Consider the following 23,437-nt stretch of genomic DNA (forward strand, 5'->3'; position numbering starts at 1 on the left):
ATAATGTATTGAAGAATTGGTAGAATTTCCGTTTTTTTGCGGGACATACAGCATATTCATACCTACAAAGCAACACAACACCGAACACGTATATGAGAGGAGGCATAACAACGCGTTGAACCAGCCCACCGTTTCTGGAGGAGGCAGGGCCTATTCTTCCATTTTTTGTGTGAATTATTTCCTAAGCGTTGCGAAGTTCATACATAGAGCTTCTATAAAAAGCTTTTATACGTAAAGCTTTTTATAGCTCCTTGTTAAAAATCGAGAATACGTCTTCTTTGATTTGTTTTTAAACAAGACCCGTCGATTTTTTGTAATATTTGCTAATAAATAACGTCATGCCACACCATTTTTTTCAAACTTCGAAATTTTTAAAGCTTCTATTACCTTAGGTCCGAGAGAAACGATGCGTAAGAAGAATTTAAACGGTTCCGTCTTTCAACTACATGCATAATTATATGCAGGCTTTTCTCGTCAGGACGCACTTCCAAGTTCTTCTTCTGTGCTCGTTCCTCACCACCAAAAAGACGTTATGCCGGTGGTGAGTGCATATGATGTATCAGTCAATTGAGCCCGGACACGCACATGCGACCGAACCACCACTGACCCGCCGAGGGCGTCCGGCCCCGGGGCTGCGGGCGCCCGGGCAAAGTCGTGTCGCTGGCCACGTCACGCTGTGACGTAACGCTCAGATCGTCAGTGCAACGCGCAACGGGCGACAGGCTTTCCTCGCATATCTGACTGAAGCATGATATGAGCAAGTATGTTGGCCAACTTCAGATGGGCGGCGGTGCTCGGTGCCAGTGGCCGGTTCGATTTCGCCGTCGTCCGGCCCAGTGCACGTGCGGTGTAACGTGACAGAGGCGGCCGCGCCGGCCAGCAGGGGGAGGGGACGCCGGAATTGCAGGGACTGTTCCGTAACGACTTCAGTAACGACCGCCAACGGCCACCCCCATGACATCGTTTGAGGAGCAGAGTGTACAAAATCGACGGTAAACGAAACGAAGAGGCCATGGAGATTGTATTCCGTCGGTCAATATGCAATGGAATTTTTTTGCGGCATGTCAGCAGTAGGATTATATGTGAGGAGTGAATATGCCGAGTACGACGTTTACCAAGAAAATGAAGAGTGAAAACTAAAAATAGGACTATGTTAGGTAGTTGGTGTGGAACAACACCACTACACAAACGATCCGTGAATTTTAAAATGCATGTAAATTGGAACGTCAGCGTGATGTATATTCACAATTCGAGGCTTCTGCCACGGTGGACTGTCCTGTCAGACATGCGACGACGATGATTTAGGTTTAGGAGCGACCATATGGCCAGGAGGATATTTGAGAACGCAACGATGCGTGATTCATTGTGACACAGTGATGAAAATGATTGTTGTGATTGACAGCAAAGACTGATATCCGTCAGTCATGTGACGAATCTGGACGACGAGTGGGCTTCAATTGCAATGCAACAGCAACCTCATTGCCAGGTCTTCAAAAACGATATTCTTGGTAGCTTGTAAGCATCGCATGTTTTATGTGGCATAGGACTGATAGAGGTAGGTAACCTTCAAACAAGCAGTGGTGTTTGTGCATAAGCAGAACAGGAAGCTGCTTTCGAGACTTCACCAACAGTTATAAGCATTTGAACAGAGCATGAGAGCTGAACACTGAACAGCATGCATGATGACTGATGAGTGATGACCTAGGTATTTTTATTCATTCTTATCAGCTATATCTTACCACTATGTCCTGCGATTTGAGTGAAGTAATATCAGTTTAATTTCGGAGTTCAGTGTAATGCTATCAATTGTTTAATATTTTTCATATTTACACATCAAAAGGAAATGAACAGATGCATCATCATTAAATCGCTTGGTACTGTTTTTAAATCTATACCCAACTCTGTTTGACAAGCACTGTGCGACTACCTAACTATGCGCTGCTCTCGGCGCGGCTAATTTCGGGACGAACACGCAGAAAACACGTGAGCCGACGCGCAGACCCTGTGTTCCACCCCCTATCAGTGTTTGTCCTTCAGATAATAGGTACGTACACATAGTACGTACAGGAAAATTCAAGATAACAGGACATCCTGAGTCTAGCATACCCTGTTTCATTATGGACAGCAATGCCATTTTCATCGGCAGCAATTATCTCAAGTGAGTCTTCTGGAATAAATTAACGGTAGGAAGCAAAGCCGTTTTGATAGTTTCGCACGACATATAAGCCTCATCAGACAATTAAGTAAAGATCAATAGAAAGTATAAGTAAAACAAAGATCAGAAGTTATTATAAAGATGAATATGAGATGGTGTTTTCTGATTTGTTTAATCAGATATATGCGCATTCTAGATCAATTTCAAAGTTTACATGACGATTATGGGACACTGCACCCATGTATGATTTGTTTGTGCTTAATGTGGCAGCATGAGCGACTGCTGTAAAGGCAACACGATAGTTCAGTCACTTTTGGGACAATGTTTTTGCTTATTAAGTTACATATTTGTTTCCCTCCATTAGGTCACGTGCATTTCTGGATGATGGTGCGGTCACTCCTTCGGTGTAAAGTACTCTTGATCCATTATAAAATCCTTACAAAAAAGGCAAGGAACTCAAGTATGCGCTCTCACGGATCTTAAATGAGCCCGGAATGTCACAGAGCCAGTTGTATATGCCTACACTATCGGCGGTCGACAGCTACAGGAAACCCCTCTCCACCAACAAACGATTCGTCTGCACTCGGCTTCAGATCGACATGGACTGCGAATGTCCATACACGATGCACCCATTGTCAGGAAGGCTTAGCACGAACACTGCGTGGGCCGCTTTCAATCTTGTTACCGAACGACACGTGTCTGGCAAAGAAAGACGAACTAGGCATATTATCCATCTTGACATGGCCCAAGAAAAATAATGTTTTCAAGGACTTGCATATAAACATCAATCCATAATGATCATGAATACAATGCGGGACAGCCTAATGCGCCTCCAATTAGGTTTTTTCTTTCTTTTTACTTCACTAGGCGGTAAGTTCCTCGTGGTTGGCGCAGTTTGTACATATGTGCACTGCTAGATTCGTAGCTTCTGAAATAATTTTGGTTGCAAGAACATAATTTATCAGGACATCGACCACTTGGTTAAGTGGAGAGCTTCTTGAGAAGTTCGCTACTCGTGACATCCGTAGTGCACAAATGCAGTGACCGTTTTATTGAAGGAAACTGACCAAGCAGTCGCGATCTTTGGTCGCGCTCAATGTTCATGGGGTGAATCGTGGCTATAAACATAGGTATACGAGATGTGACAAAAAAAAAAACACCGGGAATTACCTTATAAACTTAAAATTAAAAGACATACAAAGAATTGGCTCATGGTCCCATTTTTATTAGTCCTCTCCCAAATATGTATAATATACAAGTGTGTATGATATAAAAGATAAGAAGTTTGTATAATATATAACATACATTATATACGCAGCTTTGCGTTTGCTTCGGCTAAGCACGGAAGGGCAAAGGTCGGCAAAGACCAAAGGTCGGTTTAGTTATGTCGGCAAAGGTCTTTTCCCCGAGGGTTTCCATAGCTCTTGTCACGGTGTTCTTAATCTAAGGTAGGGATACAGAATGAGTTCTCTAAAGGTGACATTTTAGTCAAGGAAAACTCAGAAGTCCTACGGTGCAAGAGCTTTAATAGGATGGAGTCATGCGGTCCGACTCTTGATCAAAATTTTTTTCCCGATGAAATGTTTTGTGCGAGAGCGCGTTGTCAGGATGGAGGAGTCATTCCCTATCGCATGCAGCTCTCAACTCTCTGCACCCCCAATTGCTGCAGCAAGGCGGTGCAAACTTATTCCCTTATCATGTCAAGCTCATCTGCTATCATTCACATCACTTATCTTCACTTATCATTTAACACCAGCTGTCTCCCACGCTTTGCTCGTATCGTTTTCATTCCTCTCCGGCTTGAAAAGCCGTCCTCTCCCAAGGCGGCTGAGCTTTCACTACAAATTGGCCGATTTTGAACTACGTGTTTTAGTCACATTCCCACATAGTTGAAATAGAATTGTCGCCTCGTAGCTCTTGCAACAGCTGGATGCATCCTGTTTTATTTTCTTCCATAATCTACTACTTATCATTAACCACTTGCTCCATTCTTCTAATTCACACCAGCTTTGTGACAAGGTCAAAAGTATGGGCACACGGAACAGCATATAAGACGGAGGCCAATGTACAAAGGTGATAAATATTTGGACGATATGGTGTCCAACTAATGGACAACGATATTACCACACAGTGTCTGTGAATTGTTGTGCAATGTACAATATAATGGTATTCATTGTTTTTCACTGGGTCCTTACTGATGGGCATTACAATTGCAATTCCGGAACTTTTTTGTCAAACCTCGTTGCTCGTATAAGTCGAGTTTGTATGTTTTTGGTTGCATAGACTCGGTCTTGTAGACATTGTTTGGAGCCTTAGAATATCTCACTAGCTATAAGAACACATCCAAATTAAGTGATGTATTGTGAGTAAACGATATTCAAATGGTTCTGACAGCAGCATAAATATTATAACTTATTAAACGTTGTTTTGACCGTCCTGCCTGACGATTTTAAAATGAGGCAATGAAATACATAACAAAGATTCAGCTTACATTTCATCCCGGTATAGTCAGGCATCAAACGCTCAAAACTGATCTGTCTACGTTTGATGTCGAATGGTTCGTACCTGAATGGATAAACCAACTTTTTTAATTCTGATCATACATTAAAAAGTGCCTATGCTGAAACAATGGTTCATTTAAAAAAGAGATGATACGGCTTTTTTCTAAATGTTCTGTGCCACTAGAGTTTGTCGACCGCCAGTGGCTAAATGGCAAACGTTATCGTGGGTACCAATAAAATAATGTCAAATTTTATGCCTAACCATTTTATGACCAGCGCGATGCGAAGCGAGCGCGAGATATATTGTAAGGTACTGTACCAATCACCAAAACAATGCACTCTCGCAACTTCATCAAACAACTTTCTTTGCATTGGAGATAGGTGAAATAAAGTGATTCCCTTGCTTCTTCGCTGCTGCTGAGTTTCTGCAGCAGCTTTTGATTTTATCAAAATTATGTTCTATAAGCCATTCAACGCGTATCCTTCCGTCCATCGTTTACAAGGCCTTCATAATGAAAAGGCCTTTTAAAGGGAGATTATGACCTTTTTCCACAAAATCTGAGTTAGGACCATTTTCTGACAAAACACAACAAGTTATAATGTAAATTAAAACCATTTTGCTCAATTCGGTACCTTGCCGCAAATATCTCAACTTGAAGTCACGTTAGCGGGGAGCGCTGAAAATGACCGTTGAATAAGTACTTACATCACTTTTTGGTACTTGCATGTAATTTTGTAAAATGAGCGTATTCATTACATTTGATCTTCATCACATCTAATTAGTTAATGGTCGTCTATAGTGCCTTCAAAAGATATTCATGCACTGTAAACCAAATCTACAAGTTGGCTCCTTGTTACAAGTTTGGTTCCAATTCGCATAGGCGTCACCTTGTCGATTCACCAACCCCAGGCTTGTTGGCCAGCAAACTAACAGTTTGTCTACAAGTTTGGTTCCAATTCGCATAGGCGTCACCTTGTCGATACCTTGTCGATTCACCAACCCCAGGCTTGTTGGCCAACAAACTAACAGTTTGTCTACAAGTTTGGTTCCAATTCGCATAGGCGTCACCTTGTTGAGTACTAGTCTGGGCCTTGTGAACCTACCAACTTCTGGATAGGCATAGCCGTTTCCTTGTCGGTTCAACAACCCCTGGTTTGTTGATGAACTAGCCTTTGACTGGGCATTGCTAGTTTACAAATTGTCAACAAGTAAGTGTACTAACGCTCAGTTCGAACTTGTTCTTCCTTACAATCGCTTTGTTTGCGTTGATAACCTTAAGAACTTACGATTCGCGTTCGTTTTCAATTGCCACGATACTGATTCAGGAAATATTTTCTATACGGACAGGTCATTTTTTGGCTGGAAGTGGTGCACAAAACCATGACTGGCATCAGTTATTGCTCAAAGGCTTGCGCTGACAAGAAACGAAATACTGATGGGTTATATAATCGATGAATGCATACACCACATCCATTCGGAAGTTTCTGGAATCATTAGTATTTATTACGGTCACGTACCTACATCACGCAGTATGTAATTAATACTATTGACTGGAGACAATTCCAAGTGCATATTTTCGAATGGATGTGGTAAATGCATGAGGTAGGTATACCTATCGTGCACCGTCAGCATATAAGTCCTTGAAGCAAGAACTGCTGCGTATGTGGAAGAACATGGTTTTGTGCATCGCATCAAGCCAGAAGTATAACATGCCCGTATGACGAATATTTCCACATTGACCATAACAATCATGGCAGTTGCACGATCACGCAGATAATTCGAATAAATCATGATCGCCAACCAGATTAGCTTTTACAGCCCATATACTCGTATGTCCATCAGTTAAGTTAAAAATACAAAGAGTTGAATTAAAGGCAAATAAATGTATTTATATATAAAAAACACCGACCGCAAAACATCTGCTCACATGTGCATGCAAAGGTCTGGCCCACTTACATTGCGCGCGCAGGGGAAGGGAGGCGTCTCGACCGCGGGTATAGGCACGATTAATGCGTCCCGCAGGCCAGAGCGGGCCTCACTCACAGCACGAACACCACAGTTCACAGATTTCACTTTTTACTGCACAAATGCTGGAACAGCCCTCGTCGCTGATCCATGCTGCACGGCGGCCGCGCGACAACTGCTGGTTTGAACGGTTTGAAACCGCCGCGCCGGGGCCGGACGGCGACCGCTGATTGGTCCGCCAAGTCTGACGTCACGGGCGCAGCTGACCATGTGTATGCTGACCAGCTGACCAGTACAAGTTAGGCGCCGGTAAAATAACCATGCGGCAACAAGTTTCCAAAACTGGTTAAGAAACAAACGTTGAAACAAATGTAGAGTTGGTCTGGATACTGAGAAGTTGGTGTGCATAGTAACTATTGACTCGTAGTTGTCACCTGACAAGCAATGCACCAGACAACGGCTTGTTTGAAAAGTATCAGTTGGTAAACATACCAAGAGATGATTGGTTATATTACACAAGACTTGTCAATTTGGTTTACAGTGTGGTTTGGGGGTGGTTTATGTCTAAATTTACGCAACTATTTTTCCTGTTCATCATCTGTCGCCATATGCTGCTATTTTAGTAGCAACGACTCAATTTTGAATCGGTCCCGCCGACTGCACAATAAAAGAAGATAGATACAACACTTTTGCGGCATCACTGAAAAACTTATGCAGTACTGTTATCAAAATTCTCATAACACCGTTCGACAAACCTGAAGTCTTTTTGAAATAAATATGCTTGTATTTTTCGCTTCAGGCTCTGAGGCCAAAATAATGAATTTCGTAGTCGCAATCGCAAGATTTGACTGCGTTTCTGGCGCATGCCGTTCATTTGTGGCGCAAAATAATACTTGGAAACAAAGAAGAGTAGGCACTATGTACCCCCGAATTAGAATCTAATTAATTCTAAACCGAATTAACTCTAATTCAAATTAGAATCCTTACAACCAAGCAACGACAAGGCGATAACATAAACAAAAACCCAAGCGTCGCTGTTTCAAACAAAAGCGCCATATACTGCAACTTTTTTATAGAGAAGGACAACGCATTTCGGTGGGTGTTACAAGTACTGCAAGTACTGCTTCTTTTTGCAAAAATAAAAACCTTTTTCACATACGAAAATGTGCTAGGAAATTTTCATATTTTATAGAAACTACAGTAGAAATTATAGATGTCGAGTAATTTTTATTTAAGAAAAAAGAAAGCTCATTATCTCCCTTTAACGGAGCTGCAGCCATGTTGCGCGTCTAACGCCTTGATAGCTTGCAGCCCACGTATACGAATTTGCTTTCCGGATTGTAGCTCTCCCCAATCCCAGCTACTATCCTCGACTCCGGGTGATTTTATACAGCCTAAACGGATAAACTTGAAACGGAATCGACCCCCAGTATAAGGGACAAACCGAAGACACAAAGAACTCTCAGTCATTCGCCCTGTGAGACTCTTTGCCCCGTGGTATCGGGCTTGTGCCAGGGTTGGAAACTCCCGGGTCGCAGAGCGTTGTCTGCTGTGAACCCGCCGTTCGACATGGTGGCGGCTGTACATACGGTGTTCAGCAGGGGAGCCTCCGGCCAGCGTACTTACAACCAGCGGTCGGTAAAATAGCGATGGCGGTGCGTTTCTGCAGGCCCGGCCTTGGCAGTAACTCCGCCTCGGAAACTGGCCGGCCTGCGTGGTTTCGGAGTTGGTTTGACAGGTGCTGCCACCGCGGTCATGCGCCGGGAACATTGGCGGCCGGCCGCAGGTGCAGGCGGTCGGCACACTGGCACCGGCAGCGGCCGCCCATATGACGGCCGGTAGAGTTCTGCACGGCTGCAATTTTCCACAGCCTAGCCGCCCCGCAGCCGTGGCTCCACAGCCACAGCCGCCCACAGCCGTGGCAAACTGTGGGCAGCCAGCCGTCAGCCGGCCGTGGATACTTTCAATGAAATGCAACCAAATAGTATATAATATGTTGTTTTTAGTTGAAACATATAGCCAAAAGCACATTGCAATCGGCTATAGATTCTCAAGCTCATGAAGCATCATAGGTTAAGTGGTTGTGTATCTGGCTTTAGGCCGAAGGCCTGAAGCCTGATGCGCAACGCATGCCTATTGCCTACACAAGCCCTTGCAAGGGGTTAAGAAAGATGGGTAGGTACCTAGGTACCTACAACAACAGAAACAATAAACAACGAACCAGAATAGAAGCACTAGCAGTGTAGACATCTAATGCCAAATCCTGAAGCATGGTTGTGGGACAGAACAACAGACCATGATGCTTTTCATTATCAATGTTAGGTATGGAAAATGAAACTCAAGTTGATGGACTGTCAAACAGAGATTGTCTAGTCAAAACTCTTGCTTCTTTCTTACCTTGCATATTTTCTGGGGTGTGATATGCCAGACTTGAAGCAGCCTTCTGGGCAAGTCTCAAACTAATTTGATATGCAAGGCATCAAAACACTAGTGAGCATCCAAGAAAGAAAAACACGGCCCCCTCCCAACAGATATGGCAGCCCGAGCTAGTCTTGGGATACAAAGCATACTAGGTCCATAGACTGCAATGATAAATTGGTGATTTTTAGGACGGTTTACTGGAAAATTCTTGACAGAAACTGGGAAAGTCGAGATCCTATCTTGTTGGAAATTTCATGTTCTTTTGTCGCTTTTGGAAGTGTTTTTTGATTTGGGACTGCTAAATCGTGTTCCCAAGAGACAGAAGGTAACCATGTTTTACATTGAGTCAATGGCAGAATTCTGATCTACTACGCTCAATTTATTTGTCATCTTGTACGAAATAACTAACTGTATTGCACTTTTGAAAAGTTCATAAGTAGCTCAATGTTTTGTCTGTGGACTACTTTTCGATTGCATGCGAGGAAATGATGTTCCCAAGCCTTTGAAAATAGGCATATGCCTCAGCAGCGGGTTCGAATCCCAGCGCGATCAATGTTTTTGTGTATGTAATGGGTGGGAGAAACGCAGGCAAACGAAATATTTGAGAAATGGGAGGCAAACGAAATAAGGGCTACGAAGCAGGGCTGCGGAGTCGATGGATTTTCGGCGACTCCGACTCCGACTCCGACTCCGGCTTTCAAAAACCAGCTCCGACTCCGACTCCGACTCCGGGCAGAATTGTCGACTCCGACCGACTCCAACTCCCGACTCCGACTCCGCAGACCTAGCAGGGCTGCGGAGTCGACAGATTTTCGGTGACTCCGACTCCGATTCCGGCTCGGGTTTCTAAAATCGACTCCGACTCCGACTCCGACTCCGGTCACAACTGTCGACTCCGACCGACTCCGACTCCGACTCCGACTCCGACTCTGCAGCCCTGCTACGAAGTCTATGGATTTTCAGTGACTCCGACTCCGACTCCGGCTTTCAAAAACCAGCTCCGACTCTAATTCCAACTCCGGACAGAACTGTCGACTCCGACCAGGGGTGGAGATCTGTCAAAATGTCAGGGGGGGGGGGCCAGGCCGGGCAGATGGAGGCGGGCTGGATGCAGTACCATTGACTTACATAGCAGTAAGTCGTTTTCAGGGGGGTCCTGACCCCCCCCCCCCCCCGAGATCTCCACCTCTGACTCCGACCGACTTTACAGCCCTGCCCGGTCTGTGGAGTCGCTAGATTTTTGGTGACTAGCGACTCCGACTCCAGCTCCAGTTTCCAAAATCGACTCCGACTCCGGCCATAGCTGTCGACTCCTACCGACTCCGACTCCGCAGCCCTAAAAGTTATATATCCTGCTTTCGAATGGTTCATCTCTAGAACGGGTTCAATTAATATTTTGTGCGCCCGCCTACGACATCCTGTAAAACGCGAATTCACAACGGGTGGAGCTGACGATCACCCCCACTAGAGGATTAACTTCTATGGAACCTAGAAACGCCAAATGTTCGGCATTGGTGACAACCCTTATGTTGTTACCTCCGTGTTAGATTGACGACTATCCCTATCAATTTTCTCTTTTATTATAACTACAACATTTAATGTACTACAGGTCACCAATCAATGTTTCGCTTAGGTAGCTTTTTGGCGCCCGGCATACACCTTAACATGGTCACAAAGGTATGTAGCTTTAAAACATTATGCATTGACTTCACAAAATAACAATGGATTCTCAAACTGTGCCGGAATCGTAGCTCAAACTACTAGTTAGGTCCCTCAAACGATATGGGTTTGCAATTTGCATGGACACCTCCGATAAGTATCAGCACGTTTTTATGCCCGTGAAAACATTTTGCCTCCTCTTGATCCTGAATCAGTGTCATAAACGGCATACACACGCTCAAAACGTCCCCCATCTTCAGACCTGAACCGTCAACCACGATATCGGCACCTCTCCGGTTAGATGCCATAGGATACTCAAGAAACGCGATATGTCGCTCATAAACCATAATCCAAAATCACGGGGTCGGGAACTCTGTGATATTTTCCTCATTTGCACATTCGCACAATCATTAACGGCCGAGGACACCCATTCATTTACACTTAGGTACATTTATCATCACGAAGGATCGAGGACACCCACATATATAGGTGCATCTATAAGTGGGCGATGATGTCGAATCAATGAGTGCATTTAGCAAAGAAGAAGACAAATGACATCGCTAAGACAAATGCTACAGCAGGAGCAACACGCATTGGCACTCATTAGAGCTAACGGACACGTCCGAGATCATTGGCAGTAGCAAATACAGCCTTTAGCAACACATGCTTCAGGAAACCTTTACCACAAGAATAAGATGTGAAATTCCACACCAGAAACGTTAACAGCCCGACGTGACATCAAGTAGCGCCATGAACCAAACAATACGTTCTATTAAACAGACGATCACAGTCATCGCACTCACACAATGACGCTCACCATCTCCCGCAAGTCCACGCCCTTAGGACGGCACATACTGGCGACGCTTCCTTCCCTCCCGTTGCGCGTCCGAGCTCACTCGGGCTCGGTGCTTAGTGTTCAGCCTCTGCAGCTCTATGAAAGTCCGCACGCGCGCGAAGACCCGGCGGACTTGAGGCGACGTCGCGTACCGGAACTTGGACTCCAGAACCGCCTCGAAGTCGCGAACCACTCCGGGCCTTCGGCTGAGACCGTCCGGCTCCATACAGTGGTGCACAGAGAAGGCGGCGTCCATCTGGTCAAAGACGTCCATGAAGTCAGCCGTGGGCACGGTCAGCCCGCCCAAGCTTTTCAGCCGCGTCCACAGGGCTCCCATCGGCTCGTCCTGTTCAGCGCCGGAGGACGCCGCTGCCGCTCCGTCTTCGGCCGACCGCTTCCGCGACACGTAGCCTGCGACGTATACCTTAGCGCTATCTCTGGCCGACACGCCCGTCTCCAGATCTCTGGCGCCGGTGACTGCTCCGGAGGCGGGCGGTGCGGCGGCTGGCGCGGGAACCGACCTGAGCAGCTCCTCCATTTCGGCCAGTTCCGCTTCGAGGTTGTCATCGGCTTCCGGCTGGTGTTGGCTCGGAGCGAACTCCCGCAGGTCGGCGGCCATCTCGTCATCCAGGGCAGACTGACTCAGCTCCTGCTCTAGTGGCGCCAGCTGCGCCAGCCAGTCGGGGTCCCGGTCGTCCGCCTCCTCTCCGCTGCTAGGCACCGCCGGGGCAGGCGCAGTCGGACCGGCGCCGCTCAGCGGTCGTACTCCGCGCTGGATGGCGAACAGCAGCGTGAGGAGGCGCAGCCTGGAGCGTACTTCGGTCGGCGTCGGGTTGAGGTTCGACCCGCCGCCGCTGCGCACCATTCCGAAGAATCCCTCGAGTCTGTCCTGACTCAGCCGGCGCGTTAGAAGATAGGTCTGCTCTCCGAACTTGGCCTTCAGGTCCTGGAGCAGGCCACGGACTGAGGACACGGAGAGGATGATCCCCTTCTGGAAGGGGAGGAGGGCATCCTTCCGCGGACACACTCGCAGTTCCCGGGCCTCCTTCTCCAGCGCAGTCAAGGCGGACTCCTGCTCAGTGGTGCCGCTGTAGCCTCGCCGCAGGGGCTTGACGTCCTTGGGGTGGATGGCGTTCAGGACATCCATGCCCGAGTCCAGGACGCGCAGTGCACGCACCTCCTCCCGCCGTCCGAGGTGACGCTCGATGGCCAGAGCGACGGTGGCGCTCAGCAGCTCCATGGCCGGGCGCACCTTCTGTCGGGCCATGTTCTTCACCTGCAAAAAAAAAAGTTTATGCCAATCATTCCTTCATCATTATTTTAGGTGAAAATGAAACGACGAAATTGAACTATTGCGTAAAACGGCTTTTATTAGATGTTTTAGACATTCTGACTTCACATATCTACTCATCCACCAGAAATAATTCAATTAAATTAGCCCGCGCCGTGTTGGTGGCCTGACTTTTCCGTGTCATGCTCGGGGGGTCACGCCCCCCCCCCCCATCTAACTGGGCTCCTGGGCCACGTAGCGACACGCAGTAAGCGGCAATCGAAGGAGCGTCAAAAATATTGGCCAAAATGCTCGGTCATTTTTAAGGTCAGGTCACTAGAGGTCATCAAAGGTCAAATTGTCTAATTCAACAATTTTCGAAACACTAGACGGCTAACTCGGGAACCAACAGAGCTATAGCGCCGCGGAAAAGCGCATTCGAAAGCTCGTTCAACGTTCTTTCGCCGCCATGTCCTCAGATTTGACCTCAGGTCAACGGTTTAGCCTAAAGAGGGCAAAAACTCTAAATATAGACGTTTTCACGAACAAAGTTTTTCGGTAAAACTTTTGACTCCAGAGAGTCAGACATTTCTTTTGCCAGCATCGTGTTCCCCTCGTCGAGACGGGTCGAATGAACAGTTGACCTTGAAAGGTCATTTTGAAAAGTTGACCTCAGGTTAACGGCATGACCTGACCGGAAAAGTTCACGTTGCATATCAGTCGATCCGTATCGTCGAGCTGAACACATCTGACGTTTTTGACCGCTCTAGCACGTCTTTATCAAAAGTTATTGTCGAAAAACTGCTGGTGACCTTTCATGACCTGAGATGACCTCAGGAGCATTCAGAGGGGTCATAGGTATTAGGTGCAAGTTCCCGATTCAGTGTGTCACGTTTACCTCTGAACTGATGCAGAGTTTGTTGATGTCTACATGGTAACTCAAGCGTGCTAGTAGCGGCCGTGAAACACCGCCCTGGCGTTGAGAGCCGGGTTCGAGTCACTACGGGCGCTCACATTTGTTTCTAATTGGTAATATGACCTGTGGTCAGTGGCAGTGGTCGCGTTACAGGCCAGATAAAGTCGGTGAGCGGGGTGGGCCGCGTTCAGCTCCAATATTCGACTGTAAATTGTGCCGTTGACACGAAATTTTCCGATCGGGTGGTCATGATCTGCGCACAAGCACTGCTTATCGAGGCTTATGATCTCAGAAATCTATTCATTCAAAAACGTCTGACTAACTTTATGAAAAAGCATCTTGGCCATGCCGACTGAATATTTGATCTCAGGTCACACATTGTAGTGTAGATTTTCTCACCTGAACATGGGTTGCCAGATGCACCTTGTGGGCGACGCGGTACTCGGCCGATGCGCCGTTGATGGCCACCATCTCCTCCATCAGGGCCTTGTCGAGGAGACCTCCTTGGCTGGTGCGGATGCCGTGGTCCAGGAGGTTGTTACGCACCCTCTTCATGATGTGTGGAGGGTCTGCCAGGACCCACACCCTCCTGAAAACATGAAAACCATGCATCATTAGTGAACTGCAAGGCAACAAGGTTTAAAGCATACACGACAAATAGCAGGCGCGTCATGCGTGTATCGCATAATCCAGTCGATACTTACTTTAACTTCTATATAAACGCAGTGCAATCGGTGTACATTAAAGAAACAAACTTTCCTTCACTAGCTCTGCAAAACAATCATGCATAATAAAGTCCTGCAGAGATAATTGCTCATAAAAACAGAAGTGACACATATACATATATGTGGGGGGGGGATAGGTGCATACAAGATAACTAAGATCTGACACTTATTGTAACAAAAACTGTCATTAAAATGAATCCACTTAACAACATTGACACCAAAATGGCTGATTCCAAAGCGTTGACAACAGTCTCAAACAGTGTGACAGTGCAAGGCACAAAACCACTAGTCAGAAGGCAAAGCCCTTTGAACATAGCAATGATCGCAGCACGTATAGCAGCCAGGAGGCAGAACCAAAGAACCTAAGCTCACCCCCCCCCCCCAATCTGCAAACTTAGTATTTAGTAAGCATCTTGCATGTAACAGCTTAGATCCATGAAAATACATATGCTCACCTGTTGGAGTCTCCAGGGTTCAGGAACCAGGAGCGTCCATCATGTGAGACACCCAGAGCCTTCCAGACTCCGAGGTTTGAGCCACCCATGTCGCTCACAGTGGCCACGACTTCAGCACCTGCAGCCTCGATGCCCTGGATGAGGCTGAGGAGCGTGGCGACAGTGACTGCAGAGTCAAACTGGAACAGCACTGGCACCTGCCACTTGGAGAAGATGCCCGCTACCAGGAACTGTTGCAGGCGCCGGTGCGGTCCCAGGACCTGATCCAGTTGCTGATCATAGCAGGCCACTTTCCGAATGTCCATTTCATCATACATCACGACGCACTGGCGTTCCTGTCGTGTCAGGTTTTGCACCATCTTGGCCAACAGCTCCAGCTGTGTGGCAGAGCTGTCCGGCTGCAGGACAAAGGTGGCCAGGTAGCGCTGCAGGGTTGACAGTGCTGGCAGCGGGTAGCCATTGCCGCGGAGCCACTCATACTGTCGGCGGGACAGGTTGACGCGGTGCCGCAGTGCCTCATGTAACGAGTCCTCTGTCCATGGACAAGGTCTCGTCCCAGTGATGAGATGTTCCCCCTGTGAAAAAATGACTGAATGTGATCTCCTGTAATTGACATTTTTATAAGCTTACAAAGATGGTTTGGTTGTCTAAGTGCCTAGGCTAGGTGCATGCTAAGCAGATAAAGGATTATAATTGGACGGTAAAAAACAACAATAACAATGACAATGTCATTAACCCGCGCCGGGCCGGTGCTCCACGACTTCCGCGTCGGGCCGGGGGGGGGGGGTGTCTGAACACCCCCCCCCCGTCTAACTCAGCTCCTGGGCCATGTAGCGACACGCGGTAAGCGGCATTCGATAGAGCGTAAAAAATATGACGGAAACACTAAGGTCATTTTTTGGGTCAGGTCAAAGGTGAGGTCGCCAGAGGTCATCAAAGGTCAAATGTAGGCAATTTCAACAATTTGCCAACGGCTAACTCGGGAACCAATGGAGCTACAGTGCCGCGGAAAAGCGCATTCGATAGCCCTTTTACAGACCCTTCTGAGTATTGTTCTCAGTTTTGACCTCAGGTCAAACAGTTTAGCCTACAGAGGGCAAAAACTGTAAAAATAGACGAAAACTGTTTTCGGCAATAACTTTTGACTCAAGAGTGCCACGACATGGTAGCATCGTGTTTCTCTCGTTGAGACGCGTCGAATGAGCCATTTGTTGACCTTGAAAGGTCATTTTGAAATTTGACCTCAGGTCAAGGTCATGACCTGACCGAAAAGGGTCATGTTGCATATCAGTCGATCCATATCGTCGAGCTGAATACATCTGACATGTTTTCATCGCTCTAGCGCGTCTTTATCAAAAGTTATAGCAAAAAAAAACTGCTGGTGACCGTTCATGACCTGAGATGACCTCAGGGTCACACAGAGGGGTCACAGGTGCTTTTTTCGATTCAGTGTGTCATGTTTACCCATGAACCGATGTTTGAGGGTTTTGAACACCATTCGTCCAAAATAGGCGCATTTCAATTTTCTCCCATTGACTTATAATGGAGAGGTCACAAAATTGACCTGACCTTAGGTCACTGATATCAAAATTCCGAGATATACATTTTGTACATACTGTTACTCTTATCAATCGCTGAAAGTTTCAAGGCGATCGTTCGGTCGGTGTAGCTATGACGAGGATTGCAACTTTTTCTGAGGTGAGGTCACTAGACATGACCTGACCTATTTACAAAAAAAACCGCAGGGGGGGGGTGTTCAAACACCCCTCCCCCTGACCCGGCACAGGTTAAGGTTCATAGTTAATAGTTAATACTAAATGGTGTGTATTATTTCTAGCTCTCGTGCATGTCTGTGCAGAACAAACAGGAACCATGTATCTTGACTACCTAGGTACTAAGTTGCACAAAGTCCAAGGATTTAGACAATAGACACACCACTTAGCATTCTACTAAGCACTTATTTTCTCTGTTTCCAAAACTTAACAATCATGACAAACATTTTCTACATGCTACCTATAGGTAAGACTTCAGTTATCTATTACTGCTATTTTACTCCACCTGTATACAGGCCACACTTGCCAGTGGGAGGTTATGATTGACATTGAGCAACAAGAGACAAGGTTTAGCAGTTATTTCTGTTACAGACATGACTCAAAACAAGGATATACAAGAGAAAAGCAAATAGACATGTTCCAAATGAGTAAAAATGAACTTCAAGCCAGCTCACCTGCTGTTCCGTGAACAGTCCAGTTTTGATGGCCGAACGAGAGGCCTCCTTGGCCAGGGTCAGGTCATGAAGCTTGTCTTGGATGGCAAGAAGCTGCTGCTGAAGTTCCTTCTTCTCATTTTGCAAGATGGTCTTCTCTGCCTCCAGGGCATCCTTCTCTGCCTGCAGCTTTGTGCAGCCATGACACTCGATGACTCTGAAACCAAACATTGCCAATGTAAATTACCTTCTATTGACTATCCTAGTCTCACGGATAAATGCATGAAATCAACAGCAGCCAATATGGATATATGCCGAACATTTTTCATTATTGCTAGTTGCTACTAACTATAATGATATTAGGTAACTTCCCTGATTTCAGACATAACTTTATCCCATATGGCCTCAAGTTCAAGTTCATGCAATACTATGGTCATCATTGGCATTGTGTCCTCTTTCTAGTTTCTGGTCCTCGCATTTTATTCTCTGGGTGGGTTAACACGGTCCAGCATTAAGCCTTTTGAGTTTTGGGACCCACACAAAGTTGAACCTTTTACCACCAGGACCAGAAAGAGTTAACCATTCCAACACTGACTCCAGAGCACAAAACATAGCTTGGCACTTTCATATTAAACCACTACACTACACTACACTACCACTACACTACGAGTTTAAAATACAACAAAGAAAAAGGCATAGGATTAAAAGAATAGGTAGGTACCTAGGTAGGTACCAAGTCAGGTTCCAATAGGATTTATAAGTACAATTTCTTGAGTAAAATGAGGACTTCAAATCATTACCTGGACTTAGTCAAGTCCCTGGTGCGTGCAGGAGGCTGGATCGAGGAACATGCCGGAATCATGATTGATGGAATGGCGCCTGGAAGAAGGTTTCTCTTGCGAGACTTGGACAGACATTCCGAGAAGTCGGATGGAGCGAAATGGGCTGAACATACACGAGGATCGGCATGATCTGCGAGCTCTGAATCAGCCCTCTTGATGGCGTGCCACCACTGGAGGGCCAGCTTGTGGTCCTTTGGGAAGGAGAAATACCTCGTGCCCTCGGGATTTAACTTGCGTGCAGCCGTACCATTGTGACAGGCTGGAACGGCACAGCCTGGCATCTCCGCAATGGAAATTGAAATACCGAAAACTTGAGATAAAACACTTACTGGAACGAAGCTGAAAATCTGATGAAAATATTTAATAACTAGCCAAATCACTCAAGTACCAGCCAAATACACGAACAGCAGGCGAAATTTGACCGAAAATGTCCGTTGCTAGGCAAACAATTCGAAATTGACTCAGATGCGCAACTTCTGAATCCTGCCAGCTTGTCACCATATCGAATATACTACTGGAATTTGATACCAGAATCTTCGCTTCCAACTAGGGCCAAAGTTTTTATTTAAAATTATCGTATTATTCCAATCAAAAGAAAAAAGCGAGATATACGTTCTCTAAATTTAAAAAAATTGTAATGTAGATATTAATCCTTAATTACAATAATTTGTATAACTGGAGATCATGCATACTAAACTTGGACATACCCCCTAATTCAATATACCCTGGAAAAACATTCTTCTATTTTGATTTTTCCAAATAATGATCTTCGCTCAAATCCCCCAAGGACGTGCGAGCCACAATTACCTCTTTTAATCAAAAATTTTACTTGAGTTTTTAATGACGTCAATAGCAAAGAAGTGGCAATAAATTGTTTTGTGTCACTATAAACAGCCATAAAAATTATAATTAATAAATAATAATGCTACGTAGTCAAAAACTTGCTTTCAAATAAAGAGTAAGTATCAAATTTATACATTTTCAGAAGAAGACGTCATTTTATTAGTAAAGTCAACAGCTCGCGTAAGAAATATTGTGTTCAGGGTTTTCACCGTCATGTGAATTACGTGTTCAGGGTTTTCACCATCATGTGAATTAACCGTAAGTAAGGTTCATGTTCACTTATAATCTAATTCCATTGGCTTATTTGATCAGCATTTTCTGTTAGCGGTCACTCACACACCAGTTAGAACATAAAGCGCCAGTTTTATATTATGTAATTGGACTTGCCGAAAATCCAGAAATACATCTAAGAGTTATGTTAGATAATATTTTATGAAGCCTTTACCTGCCTTTACCTAGGCGTGATTTCTTTTTCTATTACCTGAAAGAATTATTGAACGCTCATCTTCAATAGCTGTAAGGTGCTCTCCTAATGACCAGGTGAGATTGATTTGAGAGGGATGTGACAATGCAACATGCTGCATTTTCTGAAACTGTCAAGCTCTTGATGATGAAGGAACAATTGGTACCTATAATTAGTATTCTGTACCAGAGTGCAAACTCCCCTACAACAAATGGTAAAACCATTACAGGTTTTCAAAGGCTTCACCACTTTCAATGTTGCTGGGCATCCTTTGCATGATTTTTACAGGCTAGACTGCTTATCAGAATGTGAGATTAAGGATTTAAAATTTTATATTGGAGTACTTAAGATTGAGCTTGAAATCTCACAGCCGTGGCCACAGCCGTAGCCGTGTTCTTGGAGATATTTGCAGCCGCCCCGGCCCACAGCCGTGGGGCTGCAGCCAGCCGCGGCTGCAGCCGGCCGGTGCAGACCTCTAACGGCCGGGCACCGGGCGCCGCGCGCGGCGTCATGGAAAGGGCCATGACGTCACCGCCGCACTGCGTGGCCCGTGTAGCGGCTATACCTGATCTCGGTCAACCAACGGAAACTGCCAGGACTGTCTACGGGCCAACTGCGCACCTCATCGAAGGATCGAGATGGGGTGGAGACTGGTACACTCGGGGGCAGATTGATGTTCCACCACTCCCTACCCATCGCGCTCCCATGGCTCAGCACTGGCTGCTGCCAGTGGCAGCACTGGCAATACTGGCACTGGCAGGCAGTGCTGAGCAGTGCTGAGGGCAGGCAACACTGACAGCAGCCAGTGCTGAGCCATGTGATCGCCCGATGGGTAGGGAGTGGTGGAACATCAATCTGCCCTCGAGTGTACCGCAGCGGCATTTGGAAAACCCTAGGGTAACCCCACGACCGGATCCATGCGTCAATCCGATGCGTACCCGGGCGATGTCTCTTTCGACCTCTGCCGCTGATGGTCCCCATACCGGTTTGTCCCTAATTGAGCCAGTAGCTCAAGGCACGTCCGATTACACTGTAATTGAGCCAGAGCCATGCATCACAGATCAGCGTACCGGCCGTTATGAAACGTACCCGATGACCCCAAACGCTTCGGTAGTACCCAGGTACGCGAGCGGTGACGTCACGGCTACTATAAACTGGCTTTTAGAGTCGGCGGTGCTGTCTGCAAGCGGGCCACAGTGCCAGTATTCGGGGAACGGATCTTTATTTTTACACCAGAGACTCTGATTTGAACCATCAGGTGTCTGATTATTGCTGTGCAGAGTGCAGTGTGTAGTCACATACCGTTACAATACCGCCTGATGACACACCTCCAAGCAAAGCAGTCAAATGTCTGTTGGTGGTGACAAACTTGGGATAGGCCACAACTGCGTAGTTTACTGCGTTAAGCTACGAGCGTTATGTATGTGTGTGTCATATGGTTTCGATAATCTGTTCCAAGCTGCTCGTCTTGTGAGTCGTACAGTGGGTGATGGCACAGTTACCAGCGCCGCTATATATTGCGTCAGGTAGCAACAGTTTCCGGTCGATCCCAGGGAAGATCATATGAGATGGCTTCTAATGAAAAAGCCATATAATCTCACCTAGCATATGCCTACGTGTCCGGCGGACGACATCCCTGTGCCTATTTATAGTCACCGTGCCTGTGCCTACCTTTTACCGAGAAGCGCTGGGCCGGTGGTATTGAGTATTTGGGCGATCCGCTGTATGGACTGAGGAGCGGCTGCGTCTCGGCCGGGCTCGCTATCAGCCGCGTGCTCTGCAGCCGCGGGTCTGTGGACGCGTTAGGGAGGCCGTGCAGCCGCTGCTCTGGGCCGTCTGCTGGCCGGGCTCTGTCGCCCTTCACCGGCACCGCCGCGGTCCCCGTACCGAGGACGGTGGCCCGCTCAGAAACCCTCAGCCGTGCTCAGCAGAATGGCCCGCGAAATTAGTATACGGCGGAACTGGTGCATCTGTAACATGAGGCTGCATATCAGTGGTCTTTTCCATGGCATTTGGAACGCAATAGTTTGGCTGGTTTACCTAAGGAAAAAAATAGAAGCCGTCAAGGCAGCGCGCCAGTTGTTGCGCACATTGCTACTTAGCGATAAATCAAAATAGGGGATGTTTACGCCATTCTTTCTACGCGAAGAAAGTATGCCTCAGTTTTAATTGCCTTTATGAAGCTTCTAAATGGACTATCGATGGTGTTGACATGAGACGCACGAGATATAGGTACAGGGAAAACTTCCCAGCAAAACATGGCAAATAGACGTAAGCAAGAAGGAAGCTATTAAGCAAGGACGATGAGTTGATTGCACGCTAGTGCTGCGAATTAAGGGCTGCCGTGCAATTCCGCTCTGCGCAGATAGACGCGTCATGCAAAGTTGAGTCAGCAGGGTGCCCCAAACTGAGTCCTGTTCGGCGGCCTCGGTACCGCTGGACACCGATGGCGCCGTCAATTGACCGGAGGAGTCGTCCAGCTCGTTTACGATTCAGCTCTTCGACGCCAACCCTTACCAAGACGAGAGGCTGGCGGACAGAATGTCCGTCCTTTTCAATGTTTTGATAGGATAGTTCTGCTTAAGCAGCGTGTCGCGGTTTGTCTCACCCGACAAGGGAGAAATCTCATCATCAGGGCCTCCATGTGTTCAGGCAGCATTTCCAATTGTACTGCCGGCTTATTTGCTGAAGGTCTGCTGTTTGTTTGAAAGAGCCAAGGCATTCCATTATAGGAAGGACATTCAAGTCGTGTATTCCACTCGCTGTAGCTGCAGATCCCATGAAGTGCAAGTTCTGGTATCCGATGTGCTTACTTACCGCATAGGTTAGGCAGATCCTCACTATTTTACATTCACGGAGTCGGCGTGAGACCCTATCGATCAGATGGGAGGAGCCGGCTGACCAGACGTCGGTGGCAAGTGCACGTGCATACCAGTAGAACATGTAGTCCCATACATCCACCTCAGCGTCGTATGCATTTAACGATGTTGACGTTTGTGGCGTGGGGTATTTTGTTGTTGTAGCACACGAACAGTGACAAGAGACGGTCGGATAAGCATCGGCGGATCGTGTACCGCTTTAAACACGTGCTTTTTAACGGCCAGCAGTATTCACTGTGGCACATCCAAGTTGGATGCGCGACATTCGAACGCTTTGTCTCACTTAAAGGGACCATCCCACCTTTAACATGGGGTTTGAGTTGAGATAGCCAAGTTTGCGGCGAGGTTCAGAAACCACTATCTATCTAGGTTGCAACCCCCGCGGCCTCTTGGTGTTGAAGAAATTCGTTCCCTTCATTTAAAAATGGGCCTTGTACAAGGCCCTATCTTCAACATGGAGCGACCGTTAGTGTGACGTCACCTCGTTTAGTCATTCTGATTTAAATGGGTTTGTTCGTTGAAAAATCGCTTGAAACTTGGTCTGAAATTTGTTGTGGTGCCTACAGAGTAAAAAGAATCAGCTTTATGACAGTAATGTGGCCTGGGAAGGAGGTAATTTTGGGCTGTGACGTCACATATTTGAATGTTTGTGTTTGGAATATGGGAAGCCTAAGATGTTTAATGAAAAATAAATGCCAGAACCGTGTTCCTGGTCATCCAATCTATAAAGTCGGGCACAATTTAACTGGTTTTAACAACATTTTAGAAGGTGGGATAGTCCCTTTAAAGATATCCATCAAGGTGTTTTGGACTACAAATTACACACATACATCTGCCGACCGGTGTTATCTCATGTCAGGAACACAAAATTTCACTTACAATGTTAATAAGAGCACCGGATGTAAAATGCATCCCCGTATAAGCACGTCAATATATATTACTGAACGACTCTGGGAAAGAAAAATGGAAACCGAGGTCTTTAAAAAATCGTTGGCACGAGGCCTATCCGAGTGCCGGAGATTTTTTGAAGACCGAGGCCACCGAGGCGACCGAGGTTTCCATTTTTTTCCAGAGCAAGTTCAGTAAAAAAATTTCCCATACGTCGTTTAACTGCTATCCATTCATTAACTCACAATTTAAATATCAAAATCACCTTTTTTAAAGATTTTTAACAACAAATTACCACTCCAGAACTGTATGTCATCCGACCCCCACCAAACACGATTTGGCAGCACTGTAAAGACGTCTGCTGGGCGTGAAGTTTTCCCTTCACCATAGGGTTTACACACAAACTGGTCAAA

At 46.4% G+C, this 23,437-nt stretch overlaps 1 protein-coding gene across 2 annotated transcripts in view; it reads left to right on the forward strand.

Moving 5' to 3' along the window:
* The window catches only part of LOC122380456 (hepatic leukemia factor-like), a 59,422-nt gene that overhangs the window by 9,224 nt on the left and 26,761 nt on the right, over positions 1-23,437 (forward strand). Inside the window, exon 1 of one of the 2 annotated variants that reach the window (XM_043363617.1) lies at positions 18,799-18,909. The exons of the other annotated variant lie outside the window; for it this stretch is intronic. The gene's annotated coding sequence lies outside the window, so the exon portion shown is untranslated. Of the gene's footprint in view, positions 1-18,798; positions 18,910-23,437 lie in introns of those variants that run through there. 2 annotated transcript variants of the gene reach the window in all.

Source organism: Amphibalanus amphitrite, unplaced genomic scaffold, assembly GCF_019059575.1.
Source record: "Amphibalanus amphitrite isolate SeventyFive unplaced genomic scaffold, NRLGWU_Aamphi_draft 000098F_arrow, whole genome shotgun sequence".
NCBI lineage: Eukaryota > Metazoa > Arthropoda > Thecostraca > Balanomorpha > Balanidae > Amphibalanus > Amphibalanus amphitrite.